This window comes from Miniopterus natalensis, chromosome 2, assembly GCF_054644295.1.
Source record: "Miniopterus natalensis isolate mMinNat1 chromosome 2, mMinNat1.hap1, whole genome shotgun sequence".
Taxonomy (NCBI): Eukaryota; Metazoa; Chordata; class Mammalia; order Chiroptera; family Miniopteridae; genus Miniopterus; species Miniopterus natalensis.
The window spans coordinates 1278688-1301083 of NC_142082.1; positions in this window are offsets into that span (position 1 = coordinate 1278688).

The following is a 22396-nucleotide window of genomic DNA, read 5'->3' on the forward strand; positions in this document are numbered from 1 at the left end:
TATTGATTTCAGAGAGAGGAAGGGAGAGGGGGAGAGAGAGATAGAAACATCAATGATGAGAGAGTCATTGATCGGCTGCAGCCCGCAACCCGGGCATGTGCCCCGACCGGGAATTGAACCCCGATCACCCGGATCCCTGGTTGACGCTTAACCACTGAGCCATGCCCGGCCGGGGTCCCTTTAAAAATTCAATGAACACACCCTCCCTCCACTGAGGGTTAAAAATATCCAACGAGTCACAGTGGCCTGAAGTACATGGAGACTCCCCCCCGCGTGTGGCCGTGGGGCTGGCGTCTCCCACCGGGCAGGATGCCGGCCCTTTGCCAGGCGGAGGCGCGCCCCCCGCGGGGCTCAGAGGAAGGTTCCTGCGCAGGGAGCTCCCGGCTTCACAGCAGGCTCCACGTGCTAACTTAGGGAACGTCCCGCACGGGATTGACTTAAAGGCCAGGGTTGGTTCCGACCTCATTATATGCCAACTAAAGAAAGGAGGGGACGCTGTGGCAAGGCGTCAAGAATATTCTCTTATAGCCTACTTTCCAAAAACAGGTGAGTATTTTTTATTCAGAAACATGGTGTTCGTGTATCATTCCTAGTTATTGTCGCCCTCTGCTATTTAAATAAGAAAACAATATTGAGTTTTTAATTTGTTGCAATGAGAGTGAATGGGCCAGTCTCACAGAAGTTATTGGCAGCACGTTTATCAGTCATTAAATTAAAAATACGATGAGAATGAAGCGGGAGGTTTATTTCCTAGGAACTGATAGAAATCTACACCTCGCGGGCTAGACGGTTTTGCCTGAAATGAGTAAGAACCTAACAGAGAAAGCTCATTAACTACGGAGCAGAAACTCCACGGCGACGACACATAGCTTAAGATTTTAAATAAGAAATGACTTGTGCTTATTTTTTCATCACTTACGTACTGGTTTTGTGAATACTTTACGAGCTTTTAAAAAATCATTAAAATGTATCTTTTTAGGTTACTCTGTCAGGGCAAACGCATACATTTTCCTCATGTAGTCGGCACTTCTCGGTTCGTTTTTAAAAGATTTTTATTGATATTTTTACAGAGAGAAGGACGGAGAGGGAGAGAGAGAGAAAAACATCGGTCAGAGAGGAACATGGGTCGGCTGCCTCCTGCACGCCCCCGACTGGCATGGAGCCCGCAGCCCCGTCACACACCCCGACCAGGGTCAAACCGGCCGTCGCCTGGCGCATGGACGACACCCAACCAACCCCAAGCCAGGCCGGCTGTCAGCGCGTCTCGATTACTCACCAGAAGGTGAGCGTCAGGGTGCCGGGGAAGACACCCGGGTCACTGTCAAGTCGATTACTGCTCGTTAGTTAGCGTGAAACCCACACATCACACAAGCTTGTTTTCCTTCCGTTGACGGACGCATCTGTGTCCCGGGTCCAGAAGGGTCACTAGCACATAATAGCGAATCAATATTTGTTGAGTAAAGTCGACGGTTCATAACCATTACAGGCCCCGGGGGATCTTAGCCAGCTCATCCCCAAGAGCAGAGCACAGGAGCAGCGGCTTCTCTGCGCCCCAGGCGCCTCAGAGCTGTCTCACCCCCGACCATTTTCTCTTCTGTCTTGGGTTTCAACCTATTCCATTCCTGGCTTTTAGCATCATTTGTAAGCATCTACCTTCTCATGGGTTTGTAGACTGAAAACTCTACAAAGGCCAGGACATTGCACACAGCCTAAAAGAGGTAGGTACAAATGAAAATTGCCCGGCCAGGCGTGGCTCAGCGGTTGAGCATCGACCTAGGATCCAGGAGATCAGGGTTCGATTCCAGGTCAGGGCACATGCCCGGGTTGTGGGCTGCAGCCGATCAACGATCAATGACTCTCTCATCATTGATGTTTCTGTCTCTCTCTCTCCCTCTCCTTTCCTCTCTCTGAAATCAATAGATATATTTAAAAATAAAAAAAAAATAAATAAATAAAATAAAATGCATTAATAAATTAATAAGTGGGTCGTCCGCCCTGATAGAGAAGGAAAGGAAACTGATCTCAGCTGCATGAGACTCGGGGCCTAAGTCATTGAACTGGGCTTTGTCCGACTTCTTCCGCCAAACAAGGACTCGGTCTAGCTTTACTCTGTTTTCTAAAAACATGTTTACTTTTAGAGACTAGATTTATGTTAAAACCAAATATTATTATTAGGAAAGAACATCTGCCAAGTATTGGATTTCCTCTCCGGTTATTCTTTATATAATATATATTGAATTTCATTCATTGGTAGTTTGGCCTTAATTTCACATTCTGTACACTCGATCCTGATTTATACCAAAAAAACACAGCTGACTGAAAATGGACTGCGGCCCCACGAGACCCCTGAATGTGCTTCAACCTTCCCGGGGAAGCGACACACACGGAAGCCGTGATTCGTTTCCAAAGTGTTTAAAGAGATGATCATCTTAATCAAGAGGTTTATTTCTCAAGGGGGCTGATAGTAACTATTGATACGGTCGCTGCACCTGCTGTGAACCCCTCTTCACGTCCCACGCGAGCCATTCCCGCTCCGGCTGGATTCATCGGGGTTCCCCAACACGGCCCCGCGTTCTGCAATGTCAGTGGCATTGCTCACATTGAGAGCTACCCATCAAGACAGTCATGACAGCAGTTGTCCAGTACAGCACGTGTCACCCGGACCAACGTCCATGATGAACCACAGGTGCACAGGCTCACATTCTACCTAACAGAGCGATTCCCACAAGACGACCAACGGGACTGGGGGTCCCTGAGGAAGACCGCTCTTTCTTTCCTTAATTTCCCGCCATACCCAGCACAGCAACCTCGAGGAGAATATAGAAATAAACACGTCTTGTTGAGGGAGAAACGTATAAAGGGGTGTGTGTGTGTGTTTTCTCCAAATTGTCCGGGTGGCATGAGTTTGACTTAAAATCACACGGAGGGAAACTCACAGGTAATTGGCTGTTGAATTTCATATTCTTCTGTTCAGAACAGCAAATCATTTCCATTTTCTGGCGCCAGGTATAAAGCCCCAGGTTAAATTTTATTTTCAAATTTAGCAGGGAAAAAACAACACACGACTTTGCCAATCCTGAGAGATATTTGGAAATTTTCCCCTTTTGCTAACGAGAGTGTGGTAAATGCCAAGTTCCTCTTTCTGTCATAGTTTCCTGGAAATTAAAAATTAAATATTAATTTTGGCCTCTGCAATTCCATCAATGTCCATTTATAGCCAATTAATTCGGTCTTCCTGGCTTTTGTTTTCTATTTCACTGTACGATTCTGCACGTGTTTCGTTCCGACGGGCCACTGGCAGTAATCTGGAAACACAGGTCATGAAGGAATTTAATAAAGGAGAGACGGCTCTCATCCCGGGATCCGCGTCCCCCACGTAAGGCACAGAAAGCTCTGTGGACGCCGCCTCCCCGCAAAACACGGACCTGAGCAGGCGCTCACGCGGGCGGCTGTAAACGTGAATTTTCACACCTGCCAGCTGCTCTGGGGGTGACCCAGTGAATGGAGGTCTCGACAGAAAAGCTTCCCGCCTGGCGGAGAAACAGCCCACCCTCAGCATAACTGTAATCATCGGGGGGACAGTCCTGCACCCGAACCCCAGGGCCCCCGGGTCCCGCTCACGTGGGGGTCACAGAACGCGGACGGCCTCCGCGCCCCGGAAACTCACAGCCACCCGCTTCCACACTCCTCTCGGGACGCCGGTCTTTTTCTTTCTGAGCACATAGAGCTTTCCCTCTCATCTATAAAATATTCATGATTCACGGATTTATTCTGCTGGTATTCTTTCCACTTGTCCTCCTGGAGACGACCTACCCATCAGGGCGGCGTTGCGGGAAACCACGGATGCAGCCGTAATTTTAAACATTTCACTACACTCTCCCCCGCAGCCCGCAACACGCGTGCGCAACTGGGGCAAAGGGTTCCCCCAGCCTAGATCCTTCTCTGGCTAACGGGCGGGTTCGGGCGTATTTGTCGGGACAGAATTTGAATGAGAAGGGTCACCCGCGTCCGTCACACGGTCCCGCCCGCTGGGCTCTGTCACTAACGGAGCACGGATGTTGCTGTGACAGGCGTGGGCCTGGTGTGTCCCGTGTCCCGTATGGGCTCCCTCTGTGGAGGCATCGCTGACGGCCGCGTGGCCTCTGCTCGCCAGGCCTTCCCCGTGCTCCCGCTGGCGTTGGTGACAGGGACGCGGCGAGCAGGGAGCCGCGAGGGAAGCTGCGCCATGTGTGAGTTTGGTTGCCGGCCACGGGTCGGTTTTCAAACGCCTCCCAGGAGTTTGTGCTGCACAGTTAGAAGCTGAGGGAAAGAAAGCGACCCCGAGTCACCCTGGGCCGCAGGGCGTCTCGTCCAGATGCGCCCCCGATGCGGGAGCCACAGGGACGGCAGAGGGCTCAGCGTTACCCACCGACACACGGCGCCCTGTCCCCGTCACAGCTTCCAGCTCCGCTCAGACTAAAACACAGTGCGGCCCGCGCTGAGGTCGGGACATTCGGGGCACCCCGTCTGTTCTGGTTCGTTTCGTGTGTTGTACCTGCAGCGCCGGGCAGGCACCATCAGCTGCTACTACGAGACGTGACAGAGACGGACACATACAGGGGGGTCGGCACGGCTGAGAGGCCACAGGGAGAGGGGACCGGAGGCCTGGTCCGCAAACCTGAGTTTCCCACAGGGGGAGGAGCAGGGGACTGAGCGTGTCCCCTGGTTCGTGCTGAAGCCCTAATGCCCAACGTGCCCACGTGAGGAGGGCACCAGGCAGTGGTTGGGGTAAGATGAGGTCACGAGGGGTGGCCCCCGGGATGGGATTTGCGTCTTTATAAGAGGAGGAGACTCCACCTCCCCCACCTTAGTGTCTTTATGAAAGAAGGTACCTGTTGCCTTTTAATGACCCCTCTTGTTACGATCCCTCTGCTTGATTCTGGGGGTCCCTGAAGGCTAATGGGCAGGAACCTCAGTCCTACACTCGACCACTCGACAGGGACCCCCTGACCCACACCAGGCACTTGGCAAAGACAAGGAGAGAAGGGCGGCTGGAGCCTCGGTCTTTGTGGCTCAGCAGGCGGATGGGCCCTCGTTACAGGGGATACTCTGACCCGTCCCAAGCCTTTTCCATTCCCTTAACCCCCCCCCCCATCAGGAGTCACACGCTGAGAGCCACAGGCTGGAAGGAGCAGGGTCCCTCAGCTGACCGGGGATCACCCTCCTGGACAGTCCATGGGGAGCCCCCGGCTCTAAACCCTCAGGTGGCCTGTGGTCGTGGGGAGAGGGCCAGGCCGTCCGTCCCAGCCAAGAGCATCCAGGCTTCTCCAGACCCTTCCCCATGGGTCTGAACATCAGTTAAAGCTCTTCCAGGTTTCTCACTCACATGGAGAGCCCTGAAGACGCCCAGACTTCCCCAAACCCACTTTCCAGCCTCGAGTCCTAGACATTTGAATTTTAACAAGTTCTTAGTTTAAGGTGATCCCTGAAATATCACCCAGGTGGGTACTTAAAATATTAGGGGATCACTGTGTAAAGAATATGATTGTGCAACCGCTATGTTGTATACATGAAGCTAATACAAAATAACACTGCATGAAAACTGTAATTAAAAAATAAAATTAAAATATATATACCACTGCGGAGCCAGTGACCGTGCCCACAGGGGACCCGCTCCTCTCTGACCCCTCCTGTGCCCACAGTCTCATGCATTCTGCGTCTGACTCCTAAGAGCCTGTAATTCTTTATTATTTCTCATTTCTTCTCTCCCGATCCACCAGATACACCAATATCATCTCAGCTCTCCCAGACCACTGTTTTCCTTGTACCAGCAGAAACCAGGAACGCGGCGGACATTTCTGGAGAAAAAGTCAGGGTCTCTCACCACGGTGACCCCTGAACCTCAGGCCACTTGCACAGCTGTGCTCTCACATCTCCACTTTTTTTTTTGCATATAAAGACGCCCCGAATTCCCACTGCATTGCCCACCCAGACCCCTTAGCCTCAGGGCCTCTGTCAACCCCACGTTTTCTGGGTAACAGCCCTCGATGACCTCCCTGGGGACTCGCGTCTCTCCCCCAAACGCCAACAGCACCTTTGACCTCTCTGCTGCTTCATCGTGTTTCATGCTCAGGGGATGGTGGCTGATGGATGCAGGCCATCAGGTGTCTCTGTGCCAGCCACAGGGGCAGGTTTCTGACCTATATTTTAATTGTTGCCCAGAAAGGAAAGTATCATTGACCTCGTTTTATGTCCAGGAAAGAAAACCTCGGGATCTGAATGCCTGACCCACACTATCCCACATCGACGGAACTGCTGTGCTCCCGGCCCCGCTCCTGAGAAGGGCTCTCGGAGCCGCACGGATGCACCCAGAGCACGAAACCCAGGCCGTGAAACGTCACACTTGCTGGAGACCTACTGGGTTGCACAAAATCGCCCTGTTCTCCTATCCAGCCCTCCAAGAAATTGTGCAAATGTTACGAAGAAAGTGGAAATGAGACACTCAGAGCTCTGGGAGACACTTTAAGTGGAGATATCAAAATGGTCTATTGCAACACCATGACGTACACGTTGGCTACTTTTGGGAATCAAGGAAAGTTCTCAACCATCACTCAGGAACAACTAGAATCGAGTCGGTACAACAGCCCCTTTAAAACATGGCACATTTTTTAAAAGGCAAATTTATCTAAAAGTGTAAATCTAATTGTGATTATTTTGTTCCTGAGACAAAAAAGCAAAAACAAAAATAAATATGCAAAAAGAGAAAGGTGTGACTACAAAAAAACAAGTATTTTTTTAAATGAATTAAAATCCCCAAGTGGGGGTATTTTTCCCATTTCCGGCAACATAAATAACTCACAGGAAGTGTGTTTTGAGTGTAAGGAGGGTGAGCGGTAGGATTTCACAGGACAGGAGAAGTGTTGCCACAGAGCTGTGGCTTCTGAGAGGTGCTCAGTTCTGTGCATTTGAAATTCTGAGGACTGGTGGCAGCCAGAGGGAAGACGCCGAAGATGAGGTGAGACTCGATTGCGAGCCGTGAGAAGGTGCCCTGCGCCCGCTCGTGAAGCCCCCCACCCCCTGCGCCAGGAAGGAAACCGTGGCCTTGGGCCCTCCCTTGGGCACAGCTGCCTGGTAGGGAGTCGGGAGGGTCAACCGGGGGACTGGAAACCCAGCAGAAGCTTCCGCTGGCCCATCACGGGAGCCTCCTGCTTTTCTGGTCCTGGCGAATTCACCCTGAAAGCCCTTCCTCGGCCCCCCCACCCCCCAGAGGCTGCATCTCAGGGGCGAGGGCGGGGGACACGGGCCCCGGAGAACATCACCTGAGGTCCTGGTGTCCCTGCAGGCCTGGCCCAGGGTCACCTCACCTGCTTAAGTGAAACACGTGTGATTGGGGAGGAAGGGCTCTAGAGGCGCAGGCTGCGTAAGTCTCCCTGAAATCAATCCTTCCGCGCACCTGCTGAAGGTAAAAAGAAAGCAAGGATGCGGGGTGGAGGGGCCAGTGGGGGGGCGTCTGTAACACTTTCAACAATAAAGATAAATTTTAAAAAATGCATATAGGAAAAAACAGAGGCAATGTTACACCATGTTTCAGAGTGTCCAGAACAAATACTACTTCTAAAACTTATTCAAATGGTTTATAAGCCATTATTTATTTACTCCAAAATAAAGTGTAAAATAAAAAATGTGCCCAGTCAATTACCAATCAAGTGACAAGTTGCATCGGCACTGTGGGTGTTATGGACCCTCCTGGGCTCTTTAAAGCTCCCTGGGGTCCCTGCGGCCTTTGAAGTCCTGTTTTGGCTCCAGCGGGTCACTGATTGGCTTGACTGAGCAGGGAAACGGTGGCTGGTTAATGGGACACGGCAAAGCGAAGTCACACCACTCACAGTCACACCACTCGCCTCCTCCCCACGTGGCCTTGCCGGGCGCAGGCGGGGTGGGTAGAGTCCTGCTGGTGAGCGGACGCCTGAGCCTGAGCCTCGGGAACCAGAGACAGACTCTGGACATAACAGTCAGGCCTGATCCGACCGGCCGGGAGCACTCTGCCTTCATTACCCCTGACGTTCCCCGGGGGGGGGGGGGCGATTATAAAAAGTCTCCGTCCACCTGTATTGCTTCTTTCAGTTCTGCCTTTTGCACGTCACTCTAAGCATTGTCTCAATTCGACTGAAACTAAACCGGACAACATAGGATTTGCACGTGGTCATGGCCCTGGACCCTGCCAGGGATGAAGAATGTGCTGAAAGGGAGGCAGGGATGTGCTCCCTGCGGGAAACTGTAGGTGCCCCGGAGGGGGCGGGGAGGGGCGGGGGGCAGCCTGGGCTCTGCGAGGAGAGGCCCCAGGGGCTGCCCAGTCGGGTTCATTCTCAGGGCCCCAGGCTCAGCCGTGGGGGGCTCCTAGGGAACGGGCGCCTGGGAGTGGGCTCCGTGAAAGGCGCCCGCCGGCCCCGTTTCCTCTCCTTCTCCACCCTGCAGGCTCCCGGTCCCAGGAGGGGAGGGAACAACGATCCTCACTTACAGGGCAGCCTGTCGGAAAGATTTTAATGCCCCTCCGCGATTTCCTGCCTAATCCCTTTCGCCACCACGCTTTGATTTGGACACCGCAGCAGCTGAACTCTGAACTCAAATCCATTTCCTTTCCTCCGGATATTTCTGAGTTAGGAGTCAGGCCGCCAGCCAGTTGCTTTAGAAAGAAAGGATGCTCGGCTGGCTTCTCCCTGCAAGAAGCGTCCTAACGACGGGCCCATGTTGCTCCGGGAACTCGGAGCTCGGCTAGAGGAGGGTCGGGACCGAAAGCCGTCTGTGCAGAATTGGAGTCGGGGTAGGAAGAAAACCGCCTCACCTGATGTACCCACAGTCAGTGAGGCTAAAACGCGAACCCTCCCCCTTTAATACACAGATAATTCTGGCGTCTGACATCACTCCCTCCAGTCGCCATGGCGACCCTCCCACAAAACACAGCCGAGCTGGCAATTTCACTCCAAATTAAATCAAAAGAGGGCTAATCCTATATTGTTCTAACAATTTTCTTAGAGCGCCCTTGCTTGTATGTTCTGTTTTTTATTTTTAATAGATTATTGGAATATTATATGTGTTTGTGCGTCCAGGCCACTCGCAGTCATGAGCATGGCCGGGCTGTGACGGCCACAGGACCTTGTATGGGAGCTGGGCACGGCCACCCACACTGCCATTCTGGGTGCTCGGTGCAGTCCAGGGCTGGGGACACCCGTGAAACACACGCGTGTGAGCCATGGGACATTTCATACACTGTCACTCTAAAATTACGGTAACGTAAGTCTTTTAAAGATAAGCCACATTAAGCATCTGCGTGTATTTGGAAACGTACTTCCGTGATTCCGTTTCTATCGTAAATGTGCTCCTGTCGGTTTCAATAGTTACTCAGGAAAAGCTTCTCCTTGTCAGGGCCCACTGAGGAGTCGTGGGAAGACGAGAGCTCCACTTACAAAGGGGCCCTACAGCCACCTCCAGGGACATATTTTTGCAATTATGGGAAACACTAAGTGTCGCCCGGAAAAGCTGTGTCTCCCCGACCGCCCACAGGCGCGCAGTGTGCGTGCGGAGTTGCTTGTCGGTGGGCGCGTCTCCCTGTGGAGTGACCCGGGCAAGGCTTTAGGATCACCTGGGGTCCTGAGGCCGAGCAGAGGTGGCTCCCGACAGGGTGCTCCGCTCACCTGGACCGTCCTGCGAGGGGGATGGCAGGAGAGGGACACGGACAGTGACCTGGGGACAGAGACTGAGGCTGAGTCCAGCTCCGCCCTTGGCTCACTCGGCCTCGTCACCCACAACTACCACTGAGCTCAGTGCCAAGCCCGGGGGAGCGCACACGTCGCCGTCGGGATATAACCAGCACGAGGCTCGCTCTGGCGATGTCTGCGGAGGGGGAGCGTGCTGAGCGACAGGCAGCCGTGGCCCCAGGGAGGGAGGCCCACGGGGTCAAGGTCCCATAGAGCTTGCCCAGCGACGGCCCCGGTCTTCCAGTTTGCTCCCAGGTCGTCACTCTCGGTGCCCTGGCGGATCCCTGGGTAGATTTCAGAGCGTTGAAAACACCTCTGAGCCCGAATCCAGACACCAGGAAGCCCGGGGGCGACTGCCCGGCCGCTGTGCCAACATTCTCTCACGGTGCCAGTGCTTTCCGGCCCGACCGGCGCCGCCGACCCCACTGGGCATCTCAGACAGACCTGGCCTGGGCTCACGCAGACCCACCCACACGCGCTCTCCGAGTCCGACCGTCGAGCACTCGGGCAAGTATCAGGGGAAAGTCTGATGCGAGCAAAGCAGAGAGAGGAGGGGATGGCAGAGAACCCAACGGGGGGGAAAGAAAGAAGCAAACCAAGCCGAAGCCTCCTCTGGCTCCCGCCGCCCTCCCTGGGCAGTGAAACGAGCTCTCGCCACCCGGGAGGAAGCCGAGCCGGGCGGGCCACGCCCGCGTGTCCCTCCACAGCCCGTGGTCAGCCTGGCTGCACCCGCTTCGCGCCCTGTCTGACCCGGAGACTGATGGGAACCTACGTGCACCTTGCGGCTCCTTCTCACGTAGACTGCGTCTGTGCCCAGCGCTTTCCTGGTCACGGGTTCTCAACTCGCCCAAATCGCCGCACTCTTCCCTCTCCCCCCACCCGACGTCTGGCCAGCAAGGCGATCGTTCGACACCAGTTATCCCAGAATTTCTCCCAACCAAGGCCCTTTCTCCATCAGTCACGTAATTTCTGAGCATCGGGCACCACACGCTGGCTTCCCGACACCAGGGCCGGGCGACGTTAAAGCCGAGAGGCGGTCGCATCGCTGAGTCTCTTACGGTGGCTGACAGGCCAGCAGCCACTCGGCAGACGCGCGATGAGTTAATGTAAAAGTTCACTTGGTTCTTAAGTGAGTCGCTGAGGGGTCTGTCCAAGGTCACAGGGCTTGTTTGTGGTAGAACCTGGGGGAGCGCGATGATACCATCCCCAAGTTCCTAGGGTTTAAAGTTGTCTCATAAAATGCGGGTCAACCGGCTCCCTCTAAAGTGTCACTCAAGGTAAACAACATGCGGGATAAAGACGCAGGGGCCACGGTCATTCTCTCTGAGTCAAAGTAACGCTGAACAGAAACACGGCAAAACTGACGCGGGGCGTAACTTATCCATTACCAGGAACCCTCTGCCTGAGTCATGAGTCTCGGGAAATAAAACTCAATTTCAGTAATTGCTTTAAAACAGGTGGGGTAATTTATGACACCTTCAGGTCTGAATCTTTATCCATTAGTCTGCACTGAAATGACACTTCAACATCCAGGAACATTCACGACTCTCATTTCACACCCCTCCCAAGAGTGAGCACGGGGCCCACCCCCCCGCGTCCCGCCAAACGCGAGCGTGCTCATATCCGCGTTAGTTCACAGCCCCTCCGCTGACTTAGATCACAGGCGCCGTTTCTAAATGCTAGGAAATTAAATAAATAGAACGAAAGAAACCGTTCAACCTACAACAAATGACTCCGATCAGACTCACTCAGCTTTTCGACATCTAGTCTCTAAATTCTTCCTTTCCCATCGCAATAGAGACACAGCTAAAGCTGCTCTTCCCACCAAACCACAAACCTAAATCGAGCGCCGTTCGCTGGGCCCAGTGCTCCTGACTCCACTCCGTGCCCAGCAGAGCGCCGACGGGCACTGACGGCCAGGGGCCAGCTCTGTGCCGCGTGGGGTTAGCACGTGTGCTTTGCCGTGACCCTCACAGTGGTTCACGACTCGCTGCAGCCTCTCCAGGGAGGGAAGAAGTGTGTGGCCTGTACCCACAGCACAGTAGGTCAGTCACTGGTAATGTCCGCGGCCTGAAGACGTCCGATCGCTTTGAGTCAGCCCTGGATCAAATCCAAACTTACCTTGCTCAGCCGTCTCCTGAGTGACCTTCTAAGAGTCCAGAGTGAGGGCGCAGTGACTTCCAGTGATGCACCCGGGGCCTCGAGAACCTCCCGGCCCCAAACACCAGCACAAAACTACCTCTAGAAACTTTGAAACCAGGCGCAACACAGGTGACGCTTTAGTAGCCGACAGAGCCAGGCAAAGAAAGGACGCGCGTGCCAACCAGTGACCTCCAACGAGGGCACAGACGCAGCCCACCGTGGGAGACGGGGGCCACGTTCCTCCGGCACTTACCATATGGATGGCGCTTCCGTCCCGCTGATCTCGAGGAAGTCGTAGCCCTCCTCCAGCTGAAAGTCCGTGAAGACCAAAGCGATGGTGTCCCCGGGCTCGGCGAGGATGGTCCACGTGCAGTCGGCGTTGTTTTCGTACTCGGAAGGGAAGTGGGGGCTGGAGATGCTGCTGCTGGTCCCCCGCAAGGTCCCCCCGCAGGCTCCCTCAGCTGGAAGGGACAGAGGACGAGACATTTTCAGGGCGGTCTCAGAGCAAGGACATCGACAAACGCCACCCGTGATCAGCGACAGACATTTCCTAACCGAAACGCGAGACTCGGTCTGCCGGAGGGCGTCTTCAGGTTAGTGGGGTCGGGAAAGGCTGACGGGGTCCAGCGGTAACACCCAGCTACCAACTCAATCACTGTCCCCGGAGGGGGGGGATCGGGGCTGTTCCGAACCCTGCGCTGTGGTGGCCACGCACCTCACAGTCACAGGCAGGATGACGCCGTTTCAAAGATTTTCTCTGCGCCTTGGAAGACGGAGACACGGCGGCAACATTTTAAGACCTAAAGGCCCGTGGCCATCTCTTCCTCACGCTTGATACGTGGCTTGGAAACCACGGTGCTCTTCCGAGAACTAGTCCCCTCACCTCGTTTCCTACAGCGTTTCGAATGCGTATTTGGTTCTGAATGTCAGACGAGTTAATACCACTGGATATAATCCTAACAGAGACACACTGATGCCTAAAACTTCCCAAGTAGGAAACAGTTGCATGAAAACTGAAGTTGGAATCGCTTGGAAAGCGCCAAGTAAAACGTCAATAAAGATGAAATACATTAAGATGTAAATAAGCAGGGTAATAGAAGGTTGGAGGAGGGAAGGAGTTATGTCTACAGATGTCTTAAAACATGTTGCTTTACAAGTATGATCTACTCTCCATATACCACTTACTACGGGCATGACCGTGGGTGACAGAGGAGGACGCTTTGAGTCCCACCATAAAAAGGGCCCAGTAAAAATAAACCGGAGAAGGGTGGACTTCGCTGACACGGCTGCTCGGGTCTTGATGACGCCCGAGGACGGAGCTGCCACTTGCCTGCGGCCTGTTGGGCTACGACGAGAGCCGGGGTTCGTCTCCCCAACTTCGTGAGGTGGGCCCTGGGGTCCGCAGCGCCACGCGTGCTGGTTGACCTACTGCCGCCTGCAGCAGCAAGACAAGGGGAGTGGTGACAGTTGCCGTGGCAGGTCAGGGCGCAGAGAGAAAGCTCTGCGTCCAAAAGCTCCGAGGGACGCACACCCAGCGTCTATATGCCGCTCTCCGGATTTTAATCACATCACCGATTTCCAGGGTGTGATGTGAAAATCGGGGATGCCCACCACCCCGAGACACTCACTCAGCTCTCATTTCTGCCCCTCGACCCGGGAAACGAGCATGAGCGAAGGCCCCGGGTTTCCTAGGGGTCCCGACACCTCACTCTTGTCGAGATCTGTGAAAACGGGTGTCAAGGAGGAAGCACGTTCCTTTTCAAAATGACCGTTAGCAGATGGCCCCGAGATCGGGGCTCTCACCCTGGACGCCGCTGACGTGTGGGGCCCTGTGATCCCCGCTCGGGGGGCTGTCCTGTCATTGCTGGGAGGTGAGCAGCATCCCGGCCTCTGCCCACTGCCTGCCGAAAATATGCCCCCAATGTGACTGCGAAAAACACCCCCGACTCTGCCGACCTTCTTCAGGGTCCCCGGTGGAGAACCACTCACTTCGATGACTTCACGTAGTGCTTGTCCCAGGTCTTCCTGTGGTCTAGACAGAGCCCTCAACACAGGAGGGACTGGGCCATGCTAAGCGCTGTGTGGTTTCCTTTCTCTGAATCAGGACTAATAATTTATTATTAGGTATTTGGCTTATTTACATGTATTAAAACATAGAATGTACATGGCGTTTTCCCTTAAATGTTTGTTTATGTAAAATAACTTAATTAAAATACTTGGAATTACTGCAGTAGTATTGGAAAATGGTTGCATTTTTGACACGTTACAGTTTTCCCAGAAAGAAAAAGCCGGGATAAATGAAGTTAATTGAGAAACAACTATTAAATTTTCTAAACTGAAATATTTTTATCTCTTCAGAAAAGCCTAAAAATCAGTATAGATATAACAGATTTATTATGGTTGTTTTCATTTAACATATGGCTAATCCTGGGATTCGAGTTTAGATGGACAATGAGTGTGATGTGTGTAACTCTTTCACAGGACAAATTATATTTTCAAATTCGTAAGTTTGTAGTTTCTGAGACGTGTTTACACCACTCGGGCCTCACTCATAATATACAAATGAGTAATACGAAAACACAGTCACGCGACGTTATTAAACACTTTATTCCAATTATTCATAAATAAAATACGAAAAACAAATGCGCTACTGAAAAACGAGAGCTCACTAGACAGAACTGGGGAAGTCAGAGCCGCAGACCCCTGGCCGCATCTCAGCACGGTTTACACACACAGGCACACACGGGCGCACACGCAAGCGCACCGCACGCAAGAGCACTCAGAACTAACCGACGCTCTTGCTCTCCTGCTTTCTCTACAGCGTCTTCCACTCAAATCAGCAACATTGATCCTTTGAAAATTCAACTTCAATCTTAAAATTGCCTGTTCCAAACTCTTCAATTTTCCATGTCAGCCCTCAGACTAACGTCAGAGGTGACCACGCCCTGGGGACTGCGCTGTGTGATCTGAGCCCCTGCCCGCCTGCCCCCGGGTCTCCTCTCCTCACTGTGCTGGGCACACGGCCTCCCGGGACCAGAGCCCTGTCATGTGCCTGCCCCAGGGCCTTTGCATTCATCATCCTGCCAATGTCTTGTCTGCTGCGTGGGTGTCCTCCTCAGTCCCACCCCTGGGCCGCCTTCTCTGACCACCGTATATAAACTAGCACCCACTTTCCCTCGCTGTCTCCCCACCTGCTTCGCTTTGCCTCTTAGCCGTTCACGACATGCAGTCCCGGACCCTGCGTTTCAGGAGGTGGCCTTTGCCCTGTGCCCGGATCCTAGGAGGCAGCTTGGGACCAGACCACTGTCCTTCTGCTTTTGCTGCTCATTGACTGAATGCCCCCAGCATTTCCTGGGGTTAAATTTCTTGAATGAGCCTCTATTCTGTCATCCTTAGTATCAGAAGCGGGATTTTAACAAAATAAATTACTGGGCTTATTTATCGCATCAAACGATACTATTTCTAAGGGCAGGCGTCAGAAAATAAGTTAATTGAGTCATAGAAATATGCGGTATCATTAAATATGAGGTTTTAAAAAAGAATATTCCATCCCAGCCGGGCGTGGCTCAGCGGTTGAGGGTCGACCTGGGATCCAGGCGATCAGGGTTCGATTCCCGGTTGGGGCACATGCCCGGGTTGTGGGCTGCAGCCGATCAATGACTCTCTCATCATTGATGTTTCTATCTCTCTCTCTCTCCCTCTCCTTTCCTTTCTCTGAAATCATATTAAAAAAAAAAAAAAAAGAATATTCCATAAACACTGCAGCAGGACTGGAAGTTGAACAATATTTCAGACAAAAGTTAATTGTCAAGAAGGAAGTTGCGTCACTGTAGTGAGTCCACCAGGGGTTAATGGGCTTGTTTCCCTTTGTTTGTTTTCAACCCACAGCTAAGTCACCACCTGGGACCTTTCTCTTTATACTCAGCAGAGCAGCAGGGACATTTCTGGAAGGGCAAAGTCAGGCAGGCAGAGGGAGCAAAGTAATCAAAGCGAAACGTTAATAAAATGAGATTATGAGCCAGCTTCCTGGTGACTGGAAGAAGCATTTCAAGTTCCACAGCTAAGCATCTGCTGTAAACTCAGAAATCACATAGAAAAAGTAAAATGAATCAAATCAAACAACCAACCATTAAACTAAACCAATTCTGGCCAATATTTAAGTAACATGGTTTTATTAACATAATGCAAGCTCCTTTTAATCCTTAGATGTTAATAAGCAATTAAAATGTATCGAAACGTTGACTTTTATATTAATTTTGCTATATCCAGAGGGAGTTTTTATTTGCAATCTGAAAGATCGGGGACTCTAACTAAGTCAATGTTGCTTAGGATTCCGCCCCCCACGTTTTTACACATGAGGCAGAAAGAAAGTGAAGTTGGGTTAAACTACCACGTAAAGGCTCAGCCGCGAGAATCCGCCAACAGCGCCACTTCACTGCGTATTTTCTTTTCTTTCACACGCACTTGTCCTGCCCTCCGGCAGCCGCTGCTACTTGGCTGTGCCCTGCGCCCGCTCCTACCCGCTGTGCCCTCTCCGCCTCCGCTGGCGCCCGCGCCCCCGAGCTCGCTCTTTGCTCTGCGCTGCGCAGCCCCCCCCCCCAGAGCTGCCGGCCTGCAAAACACAGATTCTCTTTCAGTTTCTTAAAAATCGTGCCCCTAGGACTTCGCGCGAAGGAGTCGGCGGCTGTCAAGTGCGGGGGTTTGGCCCACACACCGAATTTCCCTCCGAGCAAATTTTTCTCTTTCTGTAACCCTCACCCGAGGATATTTTTTCCGCTGATTTTTCTAGAGAGTGAAGGGCGGGGGGAGAAACATCGAGGTGGGAGAAACGCACTGATTGGCTGCCTCCCGCAGGCGCCCTGACGGGGGCCAGGGATCGAACCTGCAACCAAGGCACACGCCCTTGACTGGGAATCGAACCCGGGACCCTTCTGTCCGCGGGTCAGCACTCTAACCACTGGGCAACACTGCCCAGGGCAGAGCGATTATGTTTTTAACTCAGTTTCCTATATTGAGTTTTCACAAAATCCTGCATTTGGGGGGGGGGGGAAGAGTCTACAGTGAAAAAAAGTTTCAATGTCATCTTGTTAACCCAGGAAGGTGAGGTTTTTAATAAAAGATGCGTTTGAATCTACTGACTTCTGTAAGTGGGACATAATTCTAAATGTAAGCAGAAATCACAGTGCTTCATCTCCCCTAAGAAGTTTCCCAACTTTTTAAAAGCTTTATCTAAACTCTAAAATTATTATACGCCTCGCCTGGGCATAAATGTGGCTAGGAATGTAACTTCAGGGCATGATACAAAATACAGAATAAAACATTATTTGGAGACATACTTTGCCGCATTTATCATAAAGAAAAATTGAAACCAACTGAAAGTTTAATAAGATATAAATCATTAAATAAAGTGGGATGTATCTGAGCCACCCACGGCGCCTGCCACGCATTCGCAACACGGCTTTAGTAACTTCCCGAGTTGGGACATTAAATTTATCACCTGTGGATATAAAATTAGATATAGTCTCCTCTCGGTGTTAAAAATTGGATGGGAAAATATCCAAGAAGGCAACACGCACGCTCAGTGTCTCACACGGGGAGGAGTTCTCTAACCCGTCCCCAGGGCTGTGCCCAACGTCGGTCAGCGAGAGCACAGCGGTCAGACCGTCTGGGTTTGAACGGGAGTTTGCCCACCTTTGTGTAACAGGTTTCCCCTTCTCCGTGTCTCAGTCTGGTTATTTATAAGAGGAGATCATAGCGGCATCTACGCACAGGGTTGGTGTGCGGGTGAAGTGCATTATTAGCCGTGGAACTCTGAGGCAATGCGGGCAAAGCTATTTGATCAAAATCGCTCTTATTATTTTCAACAACTTGGCGTACGGTGCTCACACAGCGGTAGTTTATTGACATAAATCGCTTACGTACATTTCCTCATAGGGTCTACAGGTTTTGTTGCTTTGGGCAGGACTCGCCTTCCCGAGTCTGAGCAGCGTGTTCTCCAGGAGCAAAGTGGCTGCTCTGAGGCGGGAGAGTCACCAAGAGCTGGGGTGGGGGTCAGGCCTCCGCGGCTCCGTGGGCTGGAATGAGGGGCCCAGGGACACGCACCCCCCATGTCCATCGCTCCTGCTCTTGCGGCCTCACCACCACTCATTTGCTGACATTTTAAAATTTCTAGTTCAAGTCCGGATCTCCCTCCTGAATTCCAGCTTTGCGCTTCCAATGGCCTGCGTGACGCGGCCACACGGACGTCTGGATGGTGTTCCAGACTCAGGGCCCCCAAATCAAACTCTTGGTCTTCCCCTTTCCGCATGGGAAGGGTCGGTCTTCTCAATTTCAATAAACCTCAACTCCCTTCCCCTGGCAAAACAACAACAAGCCACGGATCCGCCTGTGGCTCTCCTATTGCTCCCACGTCCCACAGCTACTGAGAAATAAAATCCCCGTGGTCCTCTCTTCAAACTGGTCTCTGAATCCAGCCGCATCACCTCCGCCCTGACTGTGGCCAAGCTCCCTGCCGGGTTCTCCCTCCGTCGTCTCTCCTCAAAAGAGCAGCCAGGCGACCCCCGTAAATTCTAAAGGATATGATGCCACTTCTTCTCGAAACCCTCCAGTGCCCCCCCTTTGCTCAGGACAGAAGCTGAAGCCCACAGTTCGGGCCCCGGGCCCCGTGGGACCTTCCCACCCATCTTCTGGGACGAACGCGGCTCCCCGCTGGCCACGGTCCACTCTGCCCTCGCCCTGGGCTCCGGCCTCACGGCCAAAGCCCTGGTTGCCCCCTTACCTCGCCCACTCTCCTGATGTCCCCAAACGGTTCCTTGCTCACCTCCCCGAGGGGCCCCAACGACCTGCTTCCGCCAAAGACAAGCTTCCTAGGACCCGGGGCCTCGGGCGCCTGAAGCAGGGCAGTCCTGAGACACCGAACGCTGGCCGCCCCAGCTCTTAATCAAACATAATTTTTTCAACAAAGTCCTTTCTGAGCAGGAGTTGCCGTCGGGCGTGACACGTTCAATTTGTTTGCGCTCATCTGTTCAGTTACGGTGTCTGTCTCCATACGTAGGAAATTAAATATTATTTCCATGTCCGTCTCCGTCCATCGGATATTATTTCCACGTCGGTTGGTACTTTGCTTTTCTCACTTTGTAACCTCAGCATTGAGAACTAATATGAGCAAATCGCAGCCGATGGGCCATGTACACCCCATGTCTGGTTTTGCAGAGAGGTCTTCACTGGAACATGGTCATGCCTCTCTGCTCCGGTCCCGTCTGCGGAGACTTTTCTACGCAAGGACTGACCGCAGCAGAAACAGGCACAAGAAAAGCACAAGTGTTCACTGTCTGGCCTGGAAAGAGCCATTTACTGGTCTCACTGCTGAGAGCTCCTGACACCTCGCAGGCCCCTCCCAGGACCCATGCGGGGCCACAGATAGTAAGAGACACGTTCCATCGGAAATCAGGGGCCAATTAAAGCAGCTTTAGGGTGTCATTTTTTAAAATATATGTTTTTTATTGATTTCAGAGAGACAGAAACATTGATGAGAGAGTCACTGACCGGCTGCCTCCCACACGCCCCCGACTGGGGATGGAGCCCACAGCCCGGGCCTGTGCCCTGACCGGGATCCAACCCTGCGCTCCTGGTTCATAGGTCGACGCCCAACCGCTGAGCCACGCCGGCCAGGCTATGGTGTCATTTTAATGCCGCTAGCGTCTCACGAATTCAAAGGCGATCGTCCAACACGGAGAGTCGCTGCGGGGAGCCGCTTGCCGCCGGGAGCTCGCAGAGGGTGGGCAGCCCCCCAGGACTCTGCTCTTAGAGTCACTCGCTGGGCCAGGAGGGGGCACCCCGGGCGGAGGCGCTAATTACAGTCACGCGTGGGAGTAAACACCCGTTACGGGAAGTTACAGGGCGAGGACTTCTATTAATTGGTATAATTTTGAGGACATTGAGAACAAAAAGCCCTCAGCTAACATTGAGGGGTTGCGGATGTAACACTAATAAAAGGAAGATGAACGCACGATGCTCTGACGTTACCCCGAGAGCTTGCAGAGGCGGGGCTGCCCGCTGCGGTCTCCTCTCACCCCTCAGCTCCTCCAGGGCTAGGGTTAAAATGGTCACAGGTCATCGCGACCGAGCCTTGCGCACCCCAGGTAACTGGGTCCTGGGGACTAAGAGGGGTGCTGGCTCCACTTAGCAGATTCCGAACCGGAGGCGTTGCCAGAAAGAGCGTGTGCGAGATGCCCCAGCCGGCAGGCCCGGGGCCGGGCCCGAGGGCAGGCTCCTCGCTGCCACAGTGAGCGCCAGCCACGGGGCACCGGTGGGCTTCGGCACCGGACACACCCAGCCCTGTACGCAGGGTGGTGCCTGCACGGGATGACATCATGGGAAAACACTGTGATTTAACCCATGAAACTGAAAATAATCGGCGTAGCGGCACTTAGGATAACGCTCCAAACGTGTGACGAGGTGGCATTTAAGGAGCTGATGTGGAAAAGCGCCCAGCAGGGAGCCTGCCGCATAAAGGGGGGCGCGGGAACAGGCTGACTGTCCTAATGGTTCTCCTCTCGGCTTTGCCGAGGTTTCCTTAGAGCCGTTCACCGCAGAGCCTGGAAGGGAGTGCTCAGGACGGAACCGCCGGAAGCCGCTGTAGCTGTTTAGAGCCCGGCGCCCCGAACGGAGCTCGTCCCAGGCAGTCTTGCTCTGTGGGGCGCGGCCCGGACACGGGGACCCGTTACAATTCATTGTACGTCCCTCTGTCACAGGACCAGTGAAAACAGCTGTTTTACGGGCCTCGGGGTTTCCCGGCCCCACAGGGGCTCCTCTCCTCCCTCCGGCTGCGCGGCCTGGTCACCAGCAGCAGGCGTCTGCAATTAAAAGCCCCGAGTGACATCGCATAAAGCATCGGCGGGGACATATCGTCACTTCCAGCGCCTTACGGGAGGCTTATCAGTTAAAGGGATGTGGGGCGTCAGACGGCAGCTCTACAGGGAACAGGGGCCCAGGTAATTCACCCTTTCCTCACGGCCGTGCTGAGATCGACTGACTGGTTTCAGCTCTTTGCCCCTTTGCTAACCACCGTCGGTGCTTCCAGGATGTGCAGCCGTCTTGAAATGGGTACAATCAGTCAACTCTTTTCACAAAAGCCAAACAGCTTCCGCATCCTACACTCTGTAAAACTGTCACGTCACAGAGACGCTGTGTCTGGGCACATTCAGGTGAATCTTTAGCTTAAATGTCCGTTTAGACAGGCGGAGGCCGAAGCTTCGCTGAGAGGCGCCTTCCTCGCCCAGAACAATCCGTTCGCTGATGTTTTGGGTGGTTTGCGATCATGTTTCCCCACAGCAGGGGGGGGTCCCTGTCCCGCCCGGGGTCGCGGGGGCTGCCTGAGGACCCCGAGCCCGGCATCGCCACCGTCTCCGTAGCCTCACGGGCGACCCCCACACCTCACGGAATCAGACTCCTGGTCGGCAAACCCGAGGTGCCAGGGTGAACCTTGAATTCGGGGCCGGGTCATATCAACACTGATGTTACGTTCCTAACAGCACCGCACGAGAACCAAGTCTAAATGAAGTCTCTAGGTCTCCGCTGCTTTCTTCCTCAGCAAGTCCTGGTTTCCTAAAAGGCGTCCGTTGGCCGAAAGTAGAAAATATATAGCGACGTGTTTAATACAATCGATGCGCAATCCAAGGGGGGCAGCCAGCCCCGAAGCGGGGCCGGGCGGGAATGGCCTTTTCCAGGCCGCGGGCTGGGTCTCCGGGAGGTAAGGCTCTACCCTCCCTCCCTCACCCCTGGGCCCGCCCCACGTTGGCACCCGCCTTGGTTTCCTGCCCATCCTGTGTCATTGCCGCCGTCCCCAGCTCCTTGGACCCCCGCGGGCGCAGCCAGGCGGCACCTCGGCGCCTCCGCCCACTTTTTACCTGCGCCGGTTGCTTCTCTGGTGTTGAACCCTCTGACTTCTTTATAGATTTTGGATTTGACCCCTCATCAGAAGCCTGGCTGGTGAACACCTTCTCGGGTTCGGTGGGTCTTTTTGTTCTGTTTTTGACGTTTCCCTTGTCGTGCAAAACTTGTTTAATTTCCCGCAGTTCCATTTGTTTATTTTTCCTCTTGTTTCTCTTGCCAGGGAGATTTATCAGAAAAAATACTGCTATGAGACATGTCCCAGATTTTACTGCCAGTGAGTTTTTCCTGGGATTTTTATGTTTTCAAGTCTTACATGTAAGTCTTTCATCCATTTCGAGTTTATTCTTGTACGCGGTGTGGGAAGGGGGCCCCGCAGGGGGACCGTTCTGTAAAGTACGTGATTTTCTAACCACTCTCTGTGCATCTGAAACTAATACAGAGTAACATTAAAATAAAAACATATAAAAAAAGTCAGACGTGGACTTGAGTGTTAATTCATACTACCTGTGTAACCTTTAAATATTAAAATGGTGATTATTTGATATGTGTCAATATTTTTTATTCAGTGGTGTTGTGAGAATTAAATGACAGGATTCAAGGGAGCCCCCCGCACGGTCCCAGCCTCT